Source organism: Canis aureus, chromosome 6 (assembly GCF_053574225.1).
Source record: "Canis aureus isolate CA01 chromosome 6, VMU_Caureus_v.1.0, whole genome shotgun sequence".
Taxonomy (NCBI): Eukaryota; Metazoa; Chordata; class Mammalia; order Carnivora; family Canidae; genus Canis; species Canis aureus.
The window spans coordinates 23,736,821-23,755,765 of NC_135616.1; the positions used below are offsets into that span (position 1 = coordinate 23,736,821).

The 18,945-nt window shown below is 37.5% G+C and overlaps 1 protein-coding gene across 5 annotated transcripts in view; it reads right to left on the reverse strand.

Annotated features, from left to right (window-relative positions):
• The window catches only part of GAREM1 (GRB2 associated regulator of MAPK1 subtype 1), a 201,665-nt gene that overhangs the window by 75,492 nt on the left and 107,228 nt on the right, over positions 1-18,945 (reverse strand). The window contains exons 1-2 of one of the 5 annotated variants that reach the window (XM_077900379.1): positions 15,394-15,489; positions 6,304-6,430 (exon numbers count right to left, since the gene is read on the reverse strand). The exons of 3 other annotated variants lie outside the window; for them this stretch is intronic. The gene's annotated coding sequence lies outside the window, so the exon portion shown is untranslated. Of the gene's footprint in view, positions 1-6,290; positions 6,431-15,393; positions 15,490-18,945 lie in introns of those variants that run through there. One more of the 5 variants, XM_077900380.1, reaches the window with a different exon arrangement.

Below are 18,945 nucleotides of genomic sequence, written 5' to 3' on the forward strand. Positions count from 1 at the left end.
CCTGACTACTCACACTCCCCTTTCTCTCTCTCTCTCTCTCTCAAAAAAAAAAAAAAAAAAAAAAAAATTAAGTGCACTGTAAAGGCAATGCATATTTATTTGAACAACTCAATAATAGGAAAATAAGTAATAGCAGCAAATACATAATACTTACTAGCTTTTGGGCACTTTCCAAGTGCCTTCCTGCTCTTATTATCATCAGCAACAAGGTACAAAGAGGTTAAGTTTAAGTAACCTGCCCAAGGTCATACAGTTAGCAAGTGAGTGCTAGGCAAGGACTCAAGCTATACAGACCTAGGGTCTGGCTCTTGGCCACAACGTTAAGGCCACCACTTGGCCCGTCTGTAACCCTACTCCCTGAAAGGACTGATGTAAAGTGTTTTTCGTTTTTAGCATATGCTTGTGTACATTTTTTGGTGCTCAAATACATAAGACCAAATAGATTAAACAGAATCAACATACATTTTTTTTCCTTACAAAAAGGAAATTTTGATAATTTGTCAAGACCAAAGCCACTTGAGTTTGTTTTTTATATCATGGCTGGAAGACTCTCAGATTTGCGTTTTAAAGATTCTCACACTTGACTCCCAAACAGAGAATGGGTGGGGTGGGGTGGGGCAGGGAGAGGTGGAGGTGATGTCTTGGCAGCTTAATGCAGTCCTCTGGGCATACTGTTGCATATTACAGGATTCCCTTTATCCATTCATCCTTTGTCCATTCATCAGTGGACACTGAGGTTGTTTCCACATCTTGCTTGTTGTGAAGAGCACCGAGTGCTAGTATCTCTCCTCACTTCAATTCTTTTGAATTGTTGGAGCAAGTGGTAATGCTATTTTTAATGTTTTGAGGAATCTCCACACTGTTTTCCATCGTGGCTGCACCACTCTGTATTCCTACCAACAGTGTACAAGGGTTCCAATTTCTCCTTGCACCTCAAAAATACATACTGCACTTTTAAGAGGTCATGGGGCTCTGTGTCTGCAACTTGTTCTCAAATGGTTTCAGAAATGATCAGTTAGAGAATCTGTTAATCCATAATAACACTTGTTTGTCTACTCAAATCCTTTGCTCAATTTTTTAACAACTGGTAATCAACTTATTAAAAAGGTTGATGTAAGTATCTGCAGTGGTGACTTCAACCTCAACTCCCAGCTTGAAACTGATGGAAGTAATCTGCTTACCAGTCTCCGAAGGACTGTGCAAATCAATGAGTCTGCTTGTGGATCCTCACCTGAAAAAGATCCCAAGTCTTAGAACCTTCAACAAGAAGTTTTTCTTGTAGTTGTTCTCAGAGTCTCAGTAGGCATCTGAACTGGCCCTTTCACTTTCAGATTCTTGTCCTTTGCGCCTCTGATCAAGTCAGCAAATACCTTTTCCAAGTGAGATTAACTCTAATTCGGTGCCACCTCTGGTTCCATAGGTGTCTTCCTGATGTCCTTAAAAGTCATGGCTGCAGTGCAGCTTCCTGCTCAACTTATTCTCCAGTGAGAGTGAACAGCGGTGAGCCAGGAGCAGGAGCAGGAGTGGGGCACCCAAGCCACTATAGTGGCTTCCTCAAAGAGCTTTAATTGATTTAAAAAAATTTTTTTCTATTGAATTGTAGGGGTTCCTTATATACTTTGGAAAGGAACCTTTTATTTGAGAAATGGTTTGCAAATATTTTCTCCTATTCTGTAGATTGCCATTTCATTTTGTTGGCTTCCTCTGCCATGCAGAAGCTTATAATTTGATAGAGTCCCACTTACATATTTCTGCACCTCTAGTCTATGCTTTTGGTGTCATGTCCATGAAATCACGGCTAAGATCAACGTCCAGAAGCAATGCCTCTATGTTTCTTTCAAGAGTTTTACAGTTCCAGGTCTTATGTTTAAATTAAGTCTTCAATCCATTTTGAATGTTTTGTGTATGGTGTAATATAAGGGTATAATTTCATTCTTTTGCTGGTATATCTAGCTTTCCCAGCACTATTTGTTGAAGAGACCATTCTTTCCCCATTGTGATTCTTGGCACCCCTGCATGGCTTTATTTCTGGGCTCTCTATTCTGTTCCATTGGTCTATATGTCTGCCCTTATGCCAATACCAAACTATTTTAATTATTGTGGTTATTTAATAAACTTTGAAATCAGGAAGTGTGATACACCTCCAGCTTTGTTCTTCCTTCTCAAGACTGATTTGGCTATTCACTGTCCTTTGTGGTTCCATATGAATTTTAAATTTTTTCACAAGAGTACTTTTAAACCATGCTTAGTTAAAAGAAAACAAAACCTGCACTTCATATAATCAATCTCATAGGTTCCAGATTATTATATATTTTAGTATAACGTATTACCATTTGCCTAACATGCATTTACATTATCTTCATAGGAAACAGTAGTTGCCAACTTTAGCACTGTCTAGATCCATTTCAACTTAGAAAGACATCCGGTGTTATTAGCAAGCCACCTACCCCCTAGTAGCCTGCTGAGGGCAGCAGTCCAGGATAATCACAGGTACCTCCCACTCCCAGCTCTTCCACTCAAAGCCTGCATACAGAGAGCTGCTGCCTAGTTCCCTCCCATCCCAAGCACTGGGCCAGGGGGGTTCTCCAAATCCTTCCTGGGCACACAGGCAGTCTTTGGATCATCTCCTGCTCTGTTTCTGGCAAGGTCAGGTCTCTAGGGGCCGGTGTGCATCCTGTTCTGGTCTTCTCACATCCTACCCTGGAGGAAGTCTTGGAAATGCCTTCTGGTAACTGGTATTAATATCACCTCTGTATTATATTCACACGACTGTGCTGCCTCCCCCGTCCCACCTCCAGACCCCATCTGTCAGGCTTTGTTTCTTTTGGATTTGATCTCTTTTTGGATCCAGATATCTAACTAGACTTAGACTGGAAAGGCTACATTCTTGTTAAAACCTGGGCTTGGGGATGCCTGGGTGGCTCAGCGGTTGAGCACCTACCCCTGGCTCAGGTGTGATCCTTGGTCTCGGGATTGAGTCCCACATCAGGCTCCCTGCCTGGAGCCTGCTTCTCCCTCTGCCTTTCTCTCTCTGGGTCTTTCATGAATAAATTAAAAAATCTTTAAAAAAAAAAAAAAACCTGGGCTTGCACTGCTGGCTTCTTTCCAGAAATTATCAATAATTATGTCTAATCATGCTAAATGGCAAAGAAAAAAAAATAGTAACCACTTACCATGCTGAATAAACAGCAATTTACTATATCTAGAAATGCCTAATTACTTGAATAATTTTTGGGAAATTAAATTGAGTAAAAAATTAAGCTTGAAGATTTCCAATACAAAATCATTTTGAAAATAAAACACTACCAGGGGTGCCTAGGTGCTTGAGTTGGTTAAGCATCCAACTCTTGCTTTCAGCTCAGATCATGATCTTTTGTGTTGTGAGCTCAAGCCCCACATGGGCTCCGCACTCAGAGAAAAGTCTGCTTGAAGATTCTTCCCCTCTGTCCCTACCCCACTTGTGTGTGTGCTCTTTCTCAAATAAATAAATCTTTAAAAATAAAACACTACCAAATGATAAAATACATGCATATACTTAAGCATAAACTTGTAGTAATACAGTGACAGGTGAGAGAGCTAGTAAATAATCTATAACGAAAAAAAAAAATAATCTATAACGAAATAAGTCTATAAGCAAACCAACAAGTAAAATGTATAAGCAAATCAAATATATACACAGAGTACAACTAACTCTTCATTATCCAGGGACAAATAAATTACAGAGTCATGGCATTTGTGAAAAGGTTAAAATGACAAGTCAGTAAAATGTCTATGTACTAGAAGACCACTGTTGGGAATCCAGTATTAATGCCAAAGCATGGAGAGTCTTTTCCACCAGCCATATTTTATCTAATTAAATTGTTAAAATCTGAACCCACATTAAAATCTGGCAAGTTTTTAAACTGATAATTAGAAATATCATTTAATGACAAATCAGTAAAACAAAAAAATCATGATATAAAAAAGATAAAGGATAAATAATTTCATTTTAATCTATGCCTAGTTCTAAGAGACTGAAAAACAGGGAAACCTTTAAGAAGTATCTCATTACAACCTGGATAAGGTAATGCTTATTTGATTAAACCGGCAATGAGTAGAGGAAATAGTTTATGGTTAAATTTGATCGAAAAAACCAAAGGCTTATTTAGTTCTCAAGATGAAAAGTAGCTGATGAATTTCTGGCTGGGATTTACTCGCCAAGCTGATGAAAATGACACTGGGGGCAATGTGACCTGGGTCTCAGATTCAGGTGATCATGGCACTGCTGACTTAGGTAGTCAGAAGAAGGGTCCATCCAGCCAAAAGCAGATCATGTGGTCTAGCGGTTCACCTTCTTAAGAGTCTAAACATTGAATGTACTTCCCACTAAGATTATATTAGGTCAACATTATACTGCACTCGAGGCTGGTTTTATTTTAATTCTGACTTGGGTTAAAGTCTGGGAGTCCCCACATGAATTGTCATGTTTATCAAAGATTGACAGTATCAACATCAACATATTGCTTAATTATAAACATAACTGAAAAAGAAGCAAAGTCAAGCAAGTATACAATTTTGAATGTAACATGAGATATAAACATTTGGGGGTCCTTTCACACAAAATAGAATGACTGGCCTTAACTGGCTTAGATCTATCAAGACAAATTCGCAATACCATTCTTTTTTTTTTTTTTCGCAATACCATTCTTTTATGAGAATTGCTTTAAGTATTCTGCAACACTTCATCAATATAAAGCAAATTCTCTTATAAAGTGATGGATATTATTAGAGGTAACTTGCTATATAAAGAATGTGTCCAAGCCCTGGTTGACAGTTCTTTTGTTTCAGACCACAGATAGCAATAAAATTCCAATAAAATAAAAGGATTTGGGGGTCTCCTTTGGTGGCAGGAAAACACATGGTTTATTATTTTGCTTTTTTTGTTGTTGTTGCATTAATGTTCTGGGAATCAGAAAAATGATCAACTTACTACTCCTGATTATGTTTCAGACACTGAAAAGTGAAGGGACATGGCATCACATTTGATTTTGGAGAACTTCATAGCATCTGATTCAAGAACTTTTAAGAAGGTTCCCAAAACACAAACTTAACATCAGAAGAATATTTATAAAGCAGAGTTGAGCTGCAGGGTGGAAAAAGCCTCATGGAAGGCAGCAGATCTGAAAACTTCCCACAACAGGGGAAGGAGGTTGTTACCAGTGTTAAAGAGAAGGGAGGAGACAACACAGTGTGGGCAGCGTCTCGGTTCAATTGGGTCTCAGTCTCCGTTTTGTTTAAGCTACACTGCTGTTTGGAAACCAGGTTTGGAGAAGTCTGAATATAAACTCACCTTGATAGAGCCAGGTCTGAAGCCTTTAATTATGGATACATACGGAAACATGCATACATTGTGTCCCCAGCTGCTAGCAATGTACATACAAGAATAAAAAAAGAAGTGATTTTTAGAGGATTAGGATAAAAAGAACAGGATAGTTGAGAGAATGTTAAGATTAACGTTTATTAACAAGAACATTGTAACAAACACACATGGTTGCAACTCTGGTCTCCCAAAAGCACTGCTCTGCAACTGAGGGAAGCCTCCTCTCCTTGCTGAACAAGGAGGATCTCCATCCCCCACCTGGCAGCTTGTGAACAAGAACAAAAAGGAGCTCAAACTGGAAGAAAGGAAACGAGAACTATTAAATAGTACCAAATTCAGAAAAACAATCTTTTCGAAAGTGAACTGAGGGAACTATATCAACTGGATAATAGAGAATGAGTTTGTGTCAACTGGGGAAGACTTCTTGAGGAAGAAAAGATTCTTTCTTCTTTAGGAAGTGGCATGAGATGCACAAAATAAACAACCTGAACTTAAAATCACAGACAAACCAAATCGAGTCAATTAAAAAAAATTTCATTTACCTTATGGAACATGTAAAATTGGGGAAAAGAAGTATAACAGGTTTATTTTTATTTATTTATTTTAAGATTTTATTTATTGATTCATGAGAGACAGACATGACAGAGAGTCAGAGACATAGGCAGAGGGAGAAGCAGGCTCCCTGCAGGGAGCCTGATACAGGACTTGATCCCAGGACACCAGGATCATGACCTGAGCCAAAGCGAGATGCTCAACCACTGAGATGCCCGTATAATAGGTTTATAAGACAGTTTTTGTCTACAGACAACAGTAGTATCAAACAAACAACAAACTGTGCACCTTAGTAGGGACTTATTTCACCCAACCTTTCATGCCATTAACTATCTCATTTGCTTAAAGACCTCTATGGTATTACATTATATAAATATACCTTAAGCACTCACTAATTTTGAGCTGTCACTGTCATGAGTTAATGTCAGGGAAGGTAAGATCTGGAAGTCTGACATGGCTGAGCTTCAGGTCCCTTTCCAGCTCTGCAAATTCACTCTTGAAATTCCAAAGACCATGATTCTAAGACAGGAAGGAATGAAATGTTGGTCATGGCCTCCTTGCTAATTTGAAAACTACTTTTGGAATCTGCAATTATTTCTTAAAATAGAGATTTAAAAATCTCTGAATTCAAAGTAGATTTTAATTTATCTAGTTTAAACCTGTTTTAAAACTTTTATAAAAAGCCACAAGGGGAATGCTGTACAAATTATCAAAAGGATATATTATGTCGCTCAATAAGAACAAAGGGCAGAGAGCCAGGCTTGTAACTATGATTAACACTTGTCCTAGTTTTGGCTAGTAAATATGTCTCAAGAAGTTCCATTATTTTGAATGAATCAAAATTTGGTGATTGAAAGAAAACTATGTATACCTCACATTGCGGTAACAGAAATAGAGTAGTTAATATCCAACATCAGCCTAGAAAGTCAACCAAAACTCAATTTAAACATTAATATTAAAGGACATCTCCTTTTCCTACCTTTTAAACATGTAATTTAGCAACTCAAATGAGAGGATATGATATCAATAACAACTGGTATTTTGCTTTTCAGGTTAATTATGTCATAATGTACATTAACTGTAAGAAAGCACATAAATATCATCTGTTTGGTATTTACAAAGAATCATGTCTGAAGACAAATAATTTTCACAGAATTATCATATTTATCCCAATTGTGCTACCATGTAGTTACACTGTCCAGAATTATTCAGTTATCCAGACCTTACCTGTAAAATTTTAGCCAAACTATATGTTCTTCAAAGATCATTTCAGAACTAAAATTCTACACACTGCTTTGGATTACATAGTAACTAGATCAAATGTGGTAGATATAAAATAAAACAGGTTTTATTTTAAACCTTGGCTCTCTGAAATTCCATAAACTTGAATTTACACACATTTTAAAAGTTGGAGGGACTGAACTCTTCATGGTCCTCATAATTTGTCTATAAATGGAAAGTCCATTAAGTTTACTAGGACTGGTATGTACAAAGTCAAACTACTCCCCCTTCAACTGTAGCCATTTCTCTAAATAGTCTTCAAAAGCTGTGAGGGTTTTCTAATGCTTATTGGCTTACAGGCCGAAATTATATATTAAACAATTAGACATAAGTACCTGTAGCACAATGGTTTTTAATCAGCTAACCAATAACCAAGAAGTATTGCAAGATACCTGAAAATTGTGTTCACTGAGTAACTTCTACATATAAGCATCTCTTTCCAAAAATAGGTAGAAGCCACTGTTATTGGTAAAAATTTAAAAGTCAATAAGTAATATTAAAAAATATAAATATTGATATAAAATATATGCTGAATGAAGGAGTACTTAATTCATAAAATTTTAATTTATTAGATTAGCAAGTCTTACGGGTTTTACTACCTGATAAACTTTTGGTCATTCTCTATTTCCTTAAACTACAAATACAAAATGTACCGTGTGGGTCTATACACTGTCATGCTGTTAAAAATGGATCCTTGACTTTGTAAAGGTAGCAAAAAGTACTGAAAACAATGCAAGCTTTTTAAATCCAACCCTAAAACTTCAATGAGCTCAAAAAGGACATTTGCTCGAGTCCAGGGAATGTGAACACAGCATGAGAAATGTGAACATTCTTGGTAAGCTGACATCATCATGACAACCTTGGCAGGGCTCCAAGTGTCTGAAGCAGAACCGACCAAGTCTTGTTTATGAAGTGGGAGAAAGAAACTTGGACTTTCTGATTTACACCTTGGCAACAAGGAGAGATAGTTAAAAGAAAGGGAACACTTTTTACGGACAGTATCTGGCAACATTCAGTGAAGAAATGAAAAGTGGAGAAAACTATCTGAAGTTAAAAACCGCTCCCCCCCCCCTTTTTCGGAATGAGTCATTCAGAGTCTCTCTCCTCCCTAAATATATATACACATGGAGACATAAAAAAGTCTATTTATGAAAGTAATATAACCACTTTACAGTTTGGAAAGTAAGAAATAAAATAACCCATAACAGTTCAGCCTCAATAGAACTACTATTATACTATACTGATGAAGATTTTTAGCTAATATTAGAACATTCTTGCCCCAAGTCCTTTAAAAATAGAGCCAGGGTCTTTAAAGATCTTTAAAAAATGGACCCAAAGACATTAAAATGAGGTTTAAGGAAGGATAAACATTTCTACTCAAACTTGTGGATGTCCCTATTTCTGACTATAGATGTGGTCTAGCTGATACTGCTTCAAACTAAACACAAAACCCCTTTGCTCTAGGAAATTTAAAAACAGTATTTAAATGCAGTTTTAAAAATAGCCCTACATGCTAACTCTCGTAGGTTATAGATCACATTTTAAAGTTCTTATTTGGACATTTGTCCTTCATTATTTAGCAAACTATAAACTGAAAAGCTTTCATTTCTATTTTATGCAATAAAAAGATAACAGGAGTTATAAAAACATCAAAATTCATACTGTAGAAACAAACCAAGCAATGGCCTACTGGTTTCAAAATACACATGAAATCCAACTGCTCAAGGTTTTATATTTCTGTTCCACATTAAGTTTTATGGCACATCAGGAATGTAAAGCATAATGTTTTAATAAAATTACAATTTATTAGATAAGTTCCTACTTTTTGATAAATGTACTCTGTTTTTGAATGGTATGCCTATTTTTCACAGCAAAGAGAACAAACATTAGCAAAATAGTTTGTGAGGAAATTGACACAAACATTTACCTAGAGATCTGTATCTTAAATTAACTTCTTTGTCTTTGGGCTAAACGTCTGGTACTTCGGTCTTTTCAACTTTTAATTTTTATGATGCACTGTTGTATCTCCTTACCTCATTAAAAAACGTTGAAAATAATCAATGATGCTATTTTAATGTAACTAGGAAGTAATTTTCATTCAACTGCGTTAAACCAGTAAGAAGCAACCAAGCACCATTTGAGTGCCTTAGTCACATATCCTTTTTAATCACAATTATATATTCACTTTCTAAGCTCTCCAATGGTTTTTAAAGGCTATCTTTAGGTTTATTACTCATTAAATCTGACTCAAATTTATCAGTAGAAAAAACTTAAGTTTAACTATTAATGCAAGCAGAAGAACAATTACAGTTCTTGGCCTTAATTTAACTCAGATATAAATAATAATAAAGGTTCAGATATTTTCCATGAAAAGCTTTACAGTGTGGATTAAAGGCCCCATATGACACAAGTTTCATATAATTCAACCAAGTTTATGAGTCACAATTCATTTAGTGAAATTTAACCAAGAAAAGTGTGGATATCATTAGTTCAAGGATGACTTTAAACATTCAACGTCCTAGAAACTTGGAAAACAAATATTCTAATTAATACTTGAACTCCAAAATTTAAGTATTTCTGAAGCAATGCTTTCCTCTTATCAGGCCTCTTATTTAAACAGAAAATATCACTAACACAAAACCCCCAAAATTTGCTCGGCATGGTTCAACAGACACACAGTTTAAATCTGACCAGCTACCCCCTGTTAAAACTCTCAGTACATTCTTTGAAAAGATGGATTAAAATATTAGTTTCCAAGCCATAAAGAAATGCCTGTGAAAAGGAATCTTTTCCTCAGTGGAGGTACACAGCTGTTGATATGTCGATTTATGGAATTATCTGAAGTACATGTTTTTTGGTGCAAATGCATTATGTCTAAAATGCCCAAAGTTAAATGGAGAAATAACATAAATGAAGATGGTTCGAAAGTGCTTCTAGAGCTAAGTATTCTCAATGTAAAAACAAAACCAATAACACCCTCTTCCCTCTCAACCCCCACCCCAAACAAAGCCCTTTCAAGCAGCTGCAGGATACATCTTATCAGAAACCAGGCAGGCACCAATTTCCAAACTTAGGGTGTTGCAAAAGTTCACTTATTAGGCAGTTCTTCAAAACTTTATCATTTTCCCAGGCAAACAAGATTACCACTGGGGATTAAGTCGCCAGATCAGCACACAAAACCTGATTTAAGCGATGATAATGCTAAGGCAGGGCCCAGAGTTCTACAGGACACTGGGAAAATGCATCCCAGGCCAATCCCATGTGGGGTGGAAGAAACCAATCTTCTTGTGCTGCCACACTGGCTTGTCAATGGGAATCCTGTCCTCCTTGCTACCAGTCACTGTTGGAGGATTCTGGGATGTAGGCTCCGTAAGGCAGCGCTGGAGAGCAGCCTCTAAGAGTGCCAAAGTTTCAGGAAATGAGGGGCAGAACTGGAAGTCTGGGATGACAAGTTAAATGAGAACATGAAGGGATGTGGATTGGCATAAGGAGGTGAGGATGGAAAATGGAACAGAAAAAGGAGTAGGACTGGGTCTCAGGGTAGGTTAGTGAGGACAGATGTGAGTCAAAGTTTACCCCCTTCCTTCTTTCTGTGGATCTACTTCCTCTTTCCCCAGGATCAGATTTAAAAGACCAGACTTATTGAATATCTGTGATTATGAGAGAAGGCAAGAATCTCCATGGAAGAAGGGTTTGGAAGGATGAGGTAAGAGAGAAATCCAGGCTGATCTGGGGTCTCTAGAAGACAAAAACTCCCCAGCTGTGACCGTGGGATAGAGGAGTTCCCAACGACCTCCCTTCTGGAGCTGCTACTAATATAAACTGGTATAAACTGAGAACACAAAGGGAATTAGAATATAAATAACAAAACAAAGCAGTTCAATGAATTTTTTATTAATAACAGACCAACTCATACTAAATCTTTCAACCATACATTTCCACACGCCAACTAGATCATCTGTTGTTTTTGATAGAGTATGGAGTTCTTAGAAGAGGCAGATGTTAATATGGAAATAAAAGTTACATTCATTTTCTATTTAGGATGAGAACCTATATGTACAACTTTCTTCGCTGAGTTTGATTCCACTTACGCTGAATTAATATTTTTAAATATCGTCACATAAAGAAATTGACAAAATAGTTCTAACCAGATGCTGATAAAAGAAGAGTCTGTTTTTTCAACATGACTTTTGAGGGCCCACCATGTGCCAGGTATTTTCTCAGGGTAAGGGATACAGCAGTGCTGGATCAGAGAAGTTCTGAGTGCTACTTTTCTTTCTTAGCATAATACTGCGACAAAGGAAGTATCTCAACTTGTAACTGGTCTTTGTGAGCCACTATTGATCTACATAATAGCTATTTCATTCATGTATGGCCAACTTTTTTAACCTTGGCCCAACTATAAGGGTTGAAAGAATCTGTCACACTTTGTTAAGTTCTCAAGTCACTGGTGTAGTTTATTGAATTTCTTGCTTTGTTTACATCAGGATCTTCTTTAACTCTACACTTGAACTTTTGAGTTACATTAGATAAAAGTATATTAGAAAGAACACAAGGTTTACCAACAGATATCTGATTACTGTACACTGCAATCACACCTTTGCCAGGTGGAATCTGAAGGGCTTTCTGATAGTGAATCAATTCTATGCTGTTCTGAGTGTGTGAAAATACTGGCCAGTGGAACCTGGACCTTTAGGATTTAGAACTGTTAGAGGGTTGGGGAGGGCTTAACAGAGGGATGAAAGGGAAGAGGCTAAAACGGGAGAGCTAAAAGTCTCCAAAAAAGTCAAGAAAACAAAGTTCTATCCTTAGAAAGATTATACAATTTTTATTTTTTTATTTTTAAAGGTTTTATTTATTTACTCATGAGAGACACACAGAGAGAGAGGCAGAGAGAAAGGCAGAGGGAGAAGCAAGCTCCCTGCAAGGAGCCTGGTGCGAACTCAATCCCAGAACTCTGGGATCATGACCTGAGTCAAAGGGAGACACTCAACCACTGAGCGACCCAAGTATCCCCAATTTTTATTTTTTAAATTATTTTTATTTTAGATTTTATTTATTTGTTGGTTGGTTGGTTGGTTGGTTTGAGGGGGAGGGTGCAGGGGGAGGGTGCAGGGGGAGGGAGAGAGAGAGAGAATCCTAAGCAGGCTCCACGCCCCTCATGGAGCCCAATGCGAGGCTCCATCTCACAACTCTGAGATCATGACCCGAGCTGAAATCAGAAGTTGGATGCTTAACCAATGGAGCCATCCAGGCACCCCTATATAATTTTTATTAATAAACTGATGAGTGGGATCTCTGGGTGGCGCAGCGGTTTGGCGCCTGCCTTTGGCCCAGGGCGCGATCCTGGAGACCCGGGATCAAATCCCACGTCGGGCTCCCGGTGCATGGAGCCTGCTTCTCCCTCTGCCTGTGTCTCTGCCTCTCTCTCTCTCTCTCTCTCTCTCTGTGTGACTATCATAAATAAGTAAAAATTAAAAAAAAATAAATAAATAAACTGATGAGTTAGAAATGAATGATTACAAATAAAAGATGTCCTATATAGGTCTATGTTAAGAAACTGGTAAATATTGGTGAAGCCAAAGAAACCACAGATAACATATGTGAGGTATAAACCATCTTATAATCTAAACTGGCAAATTCATTAGCATTATAAGGTTGCAATAAAATGAAAGAATCCTATAAAGAACTTATTAAACTCAACACCAAAGAAACAAGCCAATCATGAAATGGGCAAAAGACATGAAGAGAAATCTCACAGAGGAAGACATAGACATGGCCAACATGCACATGAGAAAATGCTCTGCATCACTTGCCATCAGGGAAATACAAATCAAAACCACAGTGAGATACCACCTCACACCAGTGAGAATGGGGAAAATTAACAAGGCAGGAAACAACAAATGTTGGAGAGGATGTGGAGAAAAGGGAACCCTCTTACACTGTTGGTGGGAATGTGAACTGGTGCAGCCACTCTGGAAAACTGTGTGGAGGTTCCTCAAACAGTTAAAAATAGATCTGCCCTACAACCCAGCAATTGCACTGTTGGGGATTTACCCCAAAGATACAGATGCAATGAAACGCCGGGACACCTGCACCCCAAGGTTTATAGCAGCAATGTCCATAATAGCCAAACTGTGGAAGGAGCCTCGGTGTCCATCGAAAGATGAATGGATAAAGAAGATGTGGTTTATGTATACAATGGAATATTACTCAGGCATTAGAAACGACAAATACCCACCATTTGCTTTGACGTGGATGGAACTGGAGGGTATTATGCTGAGTGAAGTAAGTCAATCGGAGAAGGACAAACATTATATGTTTTCATTCATTTGGGGAATATAAATAATAGTGAAAGGGAATATAAGGGAAGGGAGAAGAAATGTGTGGGAAATATCAGAAAGGGAGACAGAACATAAAGACTCCTAACTCTGGGAAACGAACTAGGGGTGGTGAAAGGGGAGGAGGGCAGGGGTGGGGGTGGATGGGTGACGGGTACTGAGGGGGGCACTTGACAGGATGAGCACTGGGTGTTATTGTGTATGTTGGTAAAGTGAACACCAATAAAAAATAAATTTATTAAAAAAAAGATATTTCACCTATTTAAAAAAAAAAAGAATCCTTTAGTGCCAGAGGTCATTCCTTTTTCCCCTCCACATTTATATTTTGTGTTCTCTATATTGAAATTCCTATTAGTGATGAAAATACTATTTAACAATGTAAGCAAAACAAAATTAGCAAAAGATTATCTGAGTTTCACAGATTTTGTGAAATATGAATAGCATAGCATGAAAAAAATCTTTAAAATACATAGATTTCCCATGTTTAAAACGGGTGTATTATATATAATACATTCTGTTTCAGTGCCTAAAAGAGTGCCTGGCACATTAGGTCAATAAATATTTATTACATGATAATGAACAAAGGCAAGATCACTATGGCTAGAAAAATTACGATTTTCATCGGGGAGAGTTCAAAATTAACTCAAATTGCCATTAGCACTACCTTCACTGTGAAAATTTGTTTCTTTTCTACCTACAATGCAAATTTAAGACTTTAATGACACATTGTAGCTAAGAGAAAAACAAGCTGTAATTCTCTCCAAACCTCCACAAAATCAGGATGGCATTCTAATCATACCAGAATGCGCTCTGAAGAGACCTCAGAGATAGCAGAGTTAAATTCTCTCAATTCATTGCTCAAACTTGGCCTAGAGAGATTAAATGATTTGCCTGAAATCTCACAGCACAGTAGTAATTAGAATTCTATTCCTTAGGACCTCCCTCCAGTGTTTTTGTTCTTTACTGTATTTAAATAAGTGTTTTGTGAGAAACCAAAAGTCATAGGCAAGATAAAAGGGAGTAATAAGAATCAACTGTATTTGCCTGATGATAAATTTAACACAGAGATCACTATCTGAACAGACTCTGTTCAAGAAAACTCCACAAACAAAATTGCTTTTATAGGCCTTTAAAAGAATGAAAATTTGGAATCAGAGATGGAAGAAAAAAATTTTAAGAAAAGATAGTCTCAGGATCTTTATCTATGTTGAATGGCTCAGGTCTAATTATGGTATTCTAAGTGTTTTCCAAAACAATTGATCAGTTATATGATTTTACAGATCTATATCTAATTCCTTTAAAAAAAAATCTCGAAACAAGAAGCCTATGATGAAAGAAAAAATAGTGAAATATAAAACTGTATCTTTGGATAAATAAATAAATAAATAAAGATTTCTTACTTTGCCTCTTTGGAATAGATATATTTTAGATACGGCTGTTTTATCTGGATTTCTGTTTTTAATCACTATTTATAAACCTTACTTTAAGAAATCAAGAACAGAGAGAAAGTTGTTAAAATGACGGGGCTTTCCTTTCATGTTTCGAAGCTTTCCACCCAACATTTTAGTCACTAGCAATAGTTTGATGGAATAAATCCAACCAACATACAAACATATTAGAAATTTCTTATTTCATGTTTATCTTTTTAAATAATGACAGCTAAAAAAAAAAATCACTGATTTCATCCTGCTATTTATAAAGATGAGGGAACTAAGGACTTCTTTCTTAGTATCCTGTCACCCTTAAGTGCAATTTAAATTCACAGAAAGAAAAAGAGGGTGTTAACAGGTAAAAACCATTCTATAAAAGAAATGGAGAGTTTTGAAGCAAACAAAAGCATTTAAAAGGTTATAAGCCTACCGAACGGAGTACAACTTAGGTCCATACAATAGTTGAAAAAAAAAAAGAACATTCTGTACAGTGAAGCAAAATTCCATACACATTTATTATTAGAGAAGGCTTTTTTTTTTTTTTCAAAATGAATATATCTAGAAGTATTCTTTGTTGCTAGGAGCAACATTCTTACAACCACATTCTATTGCCTGAATCAGGTCATGATTACCTTTAAACAGACCCTGCCATTCTAGAGAAGCACTTTTTCTTTCATTCAGGATTTCTAAGGAAATGGCTTTCATCTTAGGCAACTAAACATCTGGCTTCTTGGTTTGTTTTAAGGAGCAAAATGGGAAAAGAATGAATCACCATGAAGCAGGTCAGGTTAGCAATTTTTTCCTATTTCAAAAAAAGTTATAGTCTCCAAAAGTTTTTCCTTGAGAAAATGAGTAATTCAAAATGCACTGGTAATTATAGATCAGGGATTTTCAAATACGTCTAACGATCATTCACACTAATCTCCCCTGTCTGCTTTCTAAACTCTTACATACAAGCTGTTTAACTGTGATTCCACAGAGTCAAAATGCCACGAGGTAAAAGAGTGAAATTATTCCAGTTTTACTGGGCTTTCTGAGTTTTCCCATCACAAAGACAATTAAATTAGTGTAATTTTGGTGTACTTTTCTTTGATTCTTGGAACAGATTCTTCTATTTATCCCTTTCCTACTTGATGGCTGGATAGTTCAATCATTTATTCCTCTGCCCACTTACACTTGTTTCAATTTCTAAAATATATAATAATAATAACACCAATAAAGAAGACTGCTATTGTCCTTATTACCACTAGATACTGAGATTTTATTAGATGTCAGGTACTGTATATGTGCCTTATAGATGTCTTTCAATCTTTACTATGGTATTTGGTATTATCATACCCATTTTATAAGAAACTGAGACCACAGAGCTAGCAAAGGGCACAACCAGGATTTGAACCCAGGTTTATCTGACAATGCCTAAAATCTCCAGTAAGGTGTGAAAATTACCCTCTATGTACCCCTTGCATACATGATGATCCAGTTTTGCCTATTCCCCATGTATTAGTGGCTTCATTGTATCTATAATTTTATTTTTTAAAGGATTTTACTTATTTATTCATGAGAGACACAAAGAGAGGTAGAGACATAGGCAGAGGGAGAAGCAGGCTCCCTGCAGGGAGCCCAATGTGGGACTTGATCCCAGGACCCCAGGATCACAACCTGAGCCAAAGGGAGATGCTCAACCACTGAGCCACCCAGGGCCCCTGTTATCTATAATTTTAAAATGATAACCTTAATGAGTTTCTGGTCCTGTGTGGCCCCTCCCTGCCTTTGTAGTTGATTCCTGTGCCACTCTACTCCTTCTTTTTTGACTCTAAGGACTCTGACCTCCTTTGGATGCCTTTCATACAAAGGGCGTGTTCTTGCTTAAGTCCTTGCACACTCTGTTCCTTGCGTTGGCAATACTTTCTAACTCATCCTTGACCTATCAGCTTACAAGTCATTTCCTGAACTCAACCTAAATTAGCTCTTCCTTTTCAGCTCTCAAGACATCTTGAACTTTTCATTCATAGGCTTTATCTCCATGTGTAATGATTAGCATCTTTCCCTCCCGGGACTGCGAACACCCCCATGACAGAGACTGACTTTATCCTGTCCAACTTGCATCTCCAACAGCTAGCACAGTGTCAGGCATGTAACCTAAACAGATATCCAGAAAAGGCCACTGTAGACTGGGAAAAAGGAAGGCCTCCGATTGTTTTGTTAGCCTCACCTAGTATTCTAAGGCATGTCTGAGTTAACGTAACCTACATGGGAGCTGTCACCCTTTACAAAACTCTTTTATCCAAAATATAAAGAGAGAGACAGAGAATTTCATCTAAGCCACGAGTCACAAACATTTCTTTATCCTAAATAGAGCTATCCCTAGAACATTACAATTTTAAATAATTTTAATAACAAGTAAGCATTACTACAAATAAATTATTTTAAGGAATACAGCAGGACACATGTATCTAAATTAGTTGTCTTTGAAATGCATCATTCTGGGGACGGTGCAATGACTGCCATGACACTATTATTGTTCTAGACATTTCTAAAGCTTCTCTTTGGTAACTGCCTTTAAAATCAATTTGCTAAATAAACACAAAAACCTGCCTCCTCACTTCATGGTGATAAGTCACTATTCCTTAGTTGGCACTGTCTGCTCCCTCCTTCCACTCACAGGTGACACATTCAGCTTAGCCCCCACCACTAAGCTTGAGGGATTCTCATCCCCTGATGCATGGGCCTTTGGCCAGAAGCATTAAGATTTACAGCAGAATCGGCAGGTTCAGTCAGCCCATGGAGGCATGGGACAGAGGAGACCCTTTCAGAGACAGCACCAGACTTGTGTGGTTCCCCATACTGGCATCCTCATTAACACAGATGAGACAGGCAAACTGCCATGTTGTGACCAGCCAGGAAATGAGACCCGCCTGCAGAGGGCATTGCTCATTACGGGAAGTCAAGTGAGGTCTTGGTGAGATTTCAGTACTCTTTGCTTGGCGGGGGTCCTTTCACACCTCAGAGTCCCCATAAACTTTCTCCCAAAGTGGTGTAAGCATAGCTTTTCATTCCTCTGCTGCACAATGCTGATTTTCTTTCCTATGAAAACCACTGCACTCAGTATGGAGTTCAGAATTAAAAATAACTAGGGCTGGGGGCAGGAAGGAATGAATAGGGAAAGCATAGAGGATTCTTAGGGGACTGAAACTACTCTGTATGATTTATAATGATGGATATATGTCATTATAAAGTTGTCTAAACCCAAGAAATGTACAAACTGCTATAGACTGAATGTTTATTCCCCCAAAATCCCTATGTTGAGTTTTTTTTTAATAAAGATTTTATTTATTTGAGAGAGTGAATCTGACGCACACTCCAAGCTTAGCTTAAAGCTGGATGCAGAGCTTGATCCCATGACCACAAAATCATGACCTGAGCTGAAACCAAAAGTCAGATGCTTAACTGACTGAACCACCCAGGTGCGCCCCTATGTTAAGGCTGAATCTCCAATATGATGGTATTTGGAGAGATTCCTGGGTGGCTCAGTGGTTGAGTGTTTGCCTTTGGCTCAGGTTGTGATCCTGGGGTACTAGGAACAAGTCCTGCATCGGGCTCCCCACAGGGAGCCTGCTTCTCCCTCTGCCCATGTCTCTGCCTCTCTCTGTCTCTCATGAATAAATAAATAAAATCTTTTTAAAAAAATGGTGGTATTAGGATGTAGAAGCTTTGGGAAGTGATTAAGTCATAATCCCTCGTGAATGGGATTAATGCCCATAGAAAAAAGACCACAGAGAGCTCCCTTACCCCTTTAGACATTTGAGGACACGGGTCAACGCCTTCATCTTCGACTTCCCACCCTCCAGAACTGTGAGCAATACATTTCTGTTGTTTATAAGCCATTCAGTCTATGGTATTCTGTTATAATAACCAGAATCAACTAATAGAAAAACCAAAAGAATGCCAGATTGTATGGACTTATGGACTCCAGGTCATACTG